The sequence below is a fragment of the Beta vulgaris genome, chromosome 2, assembly GCF_026745355.1.
Source record: "Beta vulgaris subsp. vulgaris cultivar EL10 chromosome 2, EL10.2, whole genome shotgun sequence".
Classification (NCBI taxonomy): domain Eukaryota; kingdom Viridiplantae; phylum Streptophyta; class Magnoliopsida; order Caryophyllales; family Amaranthaceae; genus Beta; species Beta vulgaris.
The window spans coordinates 27,422,325-27,429,507 of record NC_079203.1 but is presented as its reverse complement, the minus strand read 5'-3'; positions in this window follow the sequence as shown (position 1 = coordinate 27,429,507).

The following is a 7,183-nucleotide window of genomic DNA, read 5'->3' as shown; positions in this document are numbered from 1 at the left end:
GCTATGGTGTCCTCGAATGAAGAGACTATCTTACCCCCTTTCCATTCTAAATTACAAATTTACTTTCAAATCAAAGGAGGCTTCAAACAAAAATATCAAAAATATAATTATAATAATCACTCACAAGTCAATTAAAATCATAAAATTGCATAATTTACGTTATGCAAATCACTAAAATGATGAAACTTTACAAAAATTAAAAAATTCACTTACAAACTACAACCTATGAAAAAATTGACTTGAAATCAAAGCGCCTACTTTCTTTACAATTTATGAAGTATTGTACTTAATTCAAAAATCAACTAAAAAATTATAATATTAGAAATCATAAATAAATTCAAAAAAATTTCTATTTTATTCATAGGATTTAACTTTGAAAAGTAATAAAAAAACAAAAAAAATGGTGAGAGACTTAAGTGACAGAAACTAAACCAATCAAATTTTGCAACTAAAACCAATTATACTTCGTATGTCTAATGTTCAAATTTTGACTCTTATGCCGAAGAAAATTTAGTTTCTGTTCGAAAAAAAATTCAAGCACGCATCGCGTGCAAAAAAATTCTAGTCTCTATTATATAAGGCAACACATGGGAGACACCAAAAAATAGAAAAAAAAATAGAGGATAACTAATTATTTCATTTGAATGAAAAAGGGGGGAAATAGGACATTTAAACTAAACATCAGTTTCTTGAGAAAATAAAATGTAAAGACAGATTTTCTACCCACTTAATTTTATTTTCTACTTCATTTGTTATCACACATCATCGCACGCATTGCGTGCATGTAAGACTAGTCAATCTGGTTGAAAGATAAGATCCAACAATTAGAAATATGGAACGAAAATGTCAGTGATAAAAAGATACCTACTTCCTAAATATAATCTCTTGTTGAACACAGTAGTTTGTAAAATTAAAGACGTTAGAGATTTTTTTTGAAAGAGCCCTTTAAAATTGGGTCTACCTTAATTGGACCACTCATGATGAAATCTCCATAAAAAAAAATCGGTAAATCGTTCTTCTTTTGTCTAGATACTAGAGATAAAGATGATCTGACACATCTAAAATCACTCACTTATGAGGGTGCTTTAGTTCTTTTTACAATGTGTAATGCCAAAGCCTTTTATCAATCCCTCAATCAGGGGCAGACCCACTTGGGGTCCTGGGTGGCACGTGCCCCACCATTAATTTTTAAAAAAATACTACTTAAAAAAAACGTCTGTCTAGATTTTAAAAAAAAGTGACCCACTACTACTCGGTTTACACAATCCTACTCCCCAAAATATTATTTTAATCTGCCTAAAGGTACTTTTAGAACCTAAAAAGTAAAACCTAAAAAATAGCCTGACGCACAGTTGACAATACTGCAGTGAGCACAGTACACGCATGTAACACCCCGATAATTCTCTCTTTTCAGAAATACATTTTAATATAAAACTTAGAGAATTACCGAACCATTATCGCCCGTGTGATAACGTATCGGCTTTAATCAGAATTTTGCAGCGGAAAACATATAACTAACTTTAACCTTTTATTATAAATAACTAAATTAATAAACAAGTATTTTAAAATCAACAATCTAAGTGAGTCTTATTCAAACCAACTTAATAATGTATATTCCTAATAATGCAGAAAAATAAAATAAACTAGTTACACATTCTCTCCATTCCAGATTCTTAATGATGCACATCTGCGAACATGTAATATCAATGATTTACTGAATCTGCTCAACAAAATGGGTCATCATAGGATCAATAAGGCAAAGCCATAATCACACACACAAACAAAGCACGTAATGGAATAGTTATTGGAACTGAGTTGTCTTATCTACTAATGTTGTCACTAAGAAGACAAAATACGGGAGCGACTCTGTATTCCAGAATGACCTGCGATATCGAGGAACCTTTAAAAATAAAAGAGGGATGGTGATTAATCCATCTCCTAGAAAAGCCATGGGCTACCACCATATACTCCAACTCCCAATGTCCAACTCCCAATGTCCAACCTTAGACGTGCACCAGTTTAAAGTCTACAACTATTCTCGTTATACTTTACGTTAATTACCAATCATCACTTGGTATGACACACATACAAGCAACACAGAAATAACAACCAAATAGTCACAACTGAACTTCTTTTATCTTAGGATTTATTAAGTGATCACAACTCATAACCCAAGATCATTTTCCTTTAATCTCAATCCTTCTTATTTGATGAACCTAGCCAACAGTCCAACTTACCTTTAAAAAGGCATAATTTATTAACTTACCAAATAAGGCCCAAAGTCCTCATAAAATAGTGAAAATAATAATATAAGGGAACATATGAATAGTATGATTCCATCCCTATAACAAATATTAATTCCTCATATGAATTAATAAATAAAATTCCCTTCCACATGCTTGCATCAATTATTCCATACAAACATGAAAATCTTTACTCATAATAAATCTCAAAAATCACATGCTTGCACACATGCATAAAACATGTAACAATCAATAATACCAGAAATCACATATGAACTTAATAAGTTCCTATACATGATACTAAAATTCTTTCTCCTTAAATCATGATACGAATCACCTAGCACACAGGTATGTACGTACCTTGTGTAAACTAGTCGGCAGGCCACTTTTAATTCTCTAAAAGTCTCCTACAGAGTATTCTCCGCCTAGAAATCAATAAAACTAAAATCAATACTCTTAAATAAAAAAATACAACAACTCTAAAATATTTAAAATCTCCTTTGAACATCTTCAAAAGTTGATTTTACTATCAAAACTTCCATTACTTTTAATTCCTATTATGGTACTACCATACTAGTAATTAAAACTCTTAAAACTCCATCAATAAAATTCTTTCTGCAATTACAGCAACTTTAAAAATCATAAAACTCTCTTTAAACATATGTAGACATGATTAAAATCATAATCTAAATCAATCTCATAGTATATAACATGCTACTATGGTTAGTAGATTAAAAGCCTAGAAATCCATGCTTTAATGATTAAAACTTCAATCTAACCATGATAAACAAATCTGAATTTTTATTTTTATAATATATGATATATGTGAATCAAGATTATTTATTAAAACGGTAAATTAAAACCAATAATCATGATTAACATTAAAAGAAAGCATAAAAACATAGTCTTTAATGGAATCTTGATCGAGGAAGAAGAAAAGAAATTAACCAAAGAAACAAAGGACCAAGAAGAACACAAAGGCGCCGGAACTCAGCAGGCCACGCAGTAGCAGGTCGTCACCCAAGATGATGACTTTTTTAAGGTTTTGTGACGTTTCTTGTTGAGGAAGAAACGTTACTTGAAGAAGAAGAAAAGTTTAGAGAGAGAGAAATCAAAAATCGGCGAGGAGAGAGAAACACAAGGCTGGCCGTGTGGTTTGAGGAAGAGGAAAGAAAAAATATTCTTTGTGTGGGGTAAAATAATTGGGTATTGAGGTATTTATAAGGAGCTTCCCTTTTGGGCTTAGGAAAAGGAGATTGGACTCAATTAAAATTGATGATGAATATGATAAACAAATTAGTATTTTTATCATCATTATGACTCATTTTCCTTATCCATTTAAGATTTCGGATTCCTTAAGTCCATTAGACTTCTTTTTCAATATAAATTAGTATTTAAATCTTTTATCAAAGTATGATTAATTAAAATATTTTTAACTTCCTTAAATCCTTAAAATAATTTCATTTGACTTTTTAAAATAGTCAACCTTTTTAAATAGTCAAATCATTTTAAAACTAAATTATGTTTAAATATAAATATATAAATACTAAAATATATTTATAAAATCCTTTAAAATTATGGGGGATTACAACGCAACACTGATACTACAGCACACAGACAATATATTTGCCTTTTGTGAATTGTGAGTTGCTTTTTGTGATTTGCCAAATTGCCACGCTGCCACACACAGTACTACTGCTACAACAGACAATATTACAATATTGTACATGTGAGTATAGCTTTTCCTTCTTTTTTTTCAATTTCTACAAGTATCAAGTTACTTTGTTTTTTGTTTCAAATTCTATTACTTGCTTTCTTGATTGAATTGCAATGAAATTGTAATTTTTTTTTTAGATATCAATTTGTGTGATCGTTTTTTACAAAATATATATCAAATATTCAATGTTATAAAATTAAATAACTACATTTGTAGGAATTTCAAATTATAATCATGGATAAATAGTAATTATAATTGAACTATATTGATTTAATTGTATGATTTTGATTTTATATTATTGTCTCGTTGTTATTAAAAGTTATTGATAAATTATAATCTGATTGAAGTTATAAAATAAATTTCAGAATGAAGAGATATTGCTAGTTTCTTTGCGAAAAGAAATAACATAAACTCTGGAAATCCCTCTACACCAAATTCTAATCGATCTCAAGAAAATATTTCTCCATCAATTAATAACCCATCAACTCAAGAAACTAATAATGATCCACAAAATCAAAGAGATGAACCAGAAGATAGAGTTAATTTAAATCATGAGACTCAAGCCCCGAACGAACAACAAAGATTGACTGAAGTAGATGCTACCAATCTTCCTCAAGATCCGGGAAAAAGAAAAATAATTCTTGATTTCCATCCAGATGACCGAGATAACGTTCCGAGGATTTATATTGCAAGAAAACTTTGTCAGCCTGAAAAACATGAGTTCCCTTCAGACCTTTTGGGGAAAAAAATCGTCGATTTAACAAAAAAATGGTTTGAGACGTATAAATCATGGCTAGAGTATAGTGTTGAAAAGGATGCAGCTTTTTGTTTTCCTTGCTATTTATTCAAGGAAGCAAACACACCTAGCGGAGATGCATTTATTAATGAGGGATTCAGAGCTTGGAACAAAACAGATGCATACGAAAAGCATATTGGAGGGCCTATGAGTGCTCATTAAAAGACTGTGAGATCTCTAAAAGATGTTGAAAATCAAAAGGATAACATTCCATCTCTCTCTGATGACCAATTAGAGGAGAACAAGATTAAATATCGAGAGCGATTATAAGATTATATTAAATATTTGAAGTGGCTTTTACTTCAAGGTTTGCGTGCTCGTGGACATAAAGAAAATGAAACTTCTTCTAATAGAGGTAACTTTGTTGAACTTCTGAAATTTCTTGCCTCAGAAAAAGAAGATGTTGATAAAGTTGTTTTAGATAATGCTCTCGGTAACTGCCAAATGACAGTTCCTTCAATTCATAAGGATATTATTAATGCTTGTGCAACTGAGATAACTAAAGCAATTACGAAAGAACATGATGGTTATTTTTTTCTATTCTTGCTAATAAGTCTGTGAGTATATCTGATAAAGAACAATTGGCTTTATGTTTGCGATATGTTAATAAAAGAGGTGAGGTTATGAAGCGCTTTCTTGGTGTCGTATATGTTGCCAATACCACATCTTTGACTCTGAAAGAGGCAATTGAGTCACTTCTAATGCCAATAATTTATTAGAACTCCCTTTAAACATACTTAAACATGCTTAAATTCATAAGTTAAATTAATTTCATAGTTTATAACTTGCTACTATGATTTTCTAATCTTTAACACCTTAAAATTCATGCTTTGATAATTAAAATCCCAATTTAAACATAATAATCAAATCTAAATTTTTATTCTTTCAATACATAATTTATCATCATAGGTTCATCATTAAAACAGTAAATTAAAGCTTCTAATCATAATTAGTACTACAACAAAACATAAAAACATAATCTTTAATCAAAACTTGAGGAAGAAGAAAAGTAATCAAACCAATACAAGAAAGAAGAACAAAGGAGAAGGCTCCGGCAGCACCAAGGCAGCGGCGGCAACAACAAGTCGGGGGTGGTGGTGGTGTTGTGGAGTTGTGGTGTTTCTTGTGAAGAAGAAAGGAAAAGAGAAAAGAGAAAAGAGAAAAAAAAACGTGGAGGAGAGAAATAAACCAGGTGGTCGGCTCTTGTGAGTGGGAGGGAGGAGAGAGAAAATTTATGTGGGTAAAATATTTGAATTTAGTGTATTTATAAGTAAGTTTTTCTTTTGGGCCTAGGAAAAGGCAATTAGGTTTTGAGTAGGATTCAATGATTGATGATTTAAAACTCCTAACATCACTAGAAACCCTTTTCCTAGTCCAATTAGTATTTGGATTCCTCAAGCCCATTTAAACTCCTTTTTCAAATCCAAACTAGTGTGTGCCCGAGCGTTGTCCCGGAGGAATATTGTTTACTTTTTTTGTATGGTTTAACTATTGTTTTTATTATTTATCGTCTGATTCCCTTCACTTGTTTGTAATACCAAGTGCGTATCAAAACAATAATCATTACTTTGACATTGGTTAACTAAACACAAATTCACAACCAAACTGTCATTGATTAACATAATTATAACTTTTTTATTTGTCATAATCAGTTTAACTTTTTAATTGCACTACATGACCAAATTGAATAACGCTCCATATCCAGTTTGTTCCATGAGTAACTACTTCACATACCAGCATCAGTATAATAAACGTAAAAGTTAATTGATGTACTCAAAACTCTTGAGGTATAATCTATCTAGAAAACAAATAAAAGAGAAAATATATGTTCTTATCAAAATTATACCAAAGGAAAAAGACAAGAAGATTTACATATTACCTTGCAAAGTTGATTGATTAGAGAAATCCTCTGACAAAGAAAAGAGAAAATAAATTAGTCAAATAAACAAAAGAGAATTATAAAGTTCCATCTATCCCAAAAACCAAAAACAATTACGCCAAATTAGCTAATACCTTCTTAAAGAGGAAGAACAAAAGTTTGGAGATCATACAATTATCATAACTATTAGTTATATGTACATATAGAGAATGGTAGATTTCAGTTAAGAACTTAATTATGCAATTACTAAATTGATAATTGAACTTTGTGCAATAAAAATGTTGACCAAATTTAGGAGTGATTAGCGAATTAAATTATGTATGCAATCAGCAGATTTGTAATAAGATTAAAAGTTTCGTTTACCTTCTTTATAGGCGTCTTTGAACTCCATCTCTTAATCCGTATTCTCGAACAACAATTTTAAAGTTCGATTAGCAACAAGTATAATTGTGCCGCTAGCCCATTAATTACTACGGGGCGGATCTAGGATTTTAAATTTGGGGGGTCCTAACTAAAGCAATCAAATACACAATGATCATATACGCAAA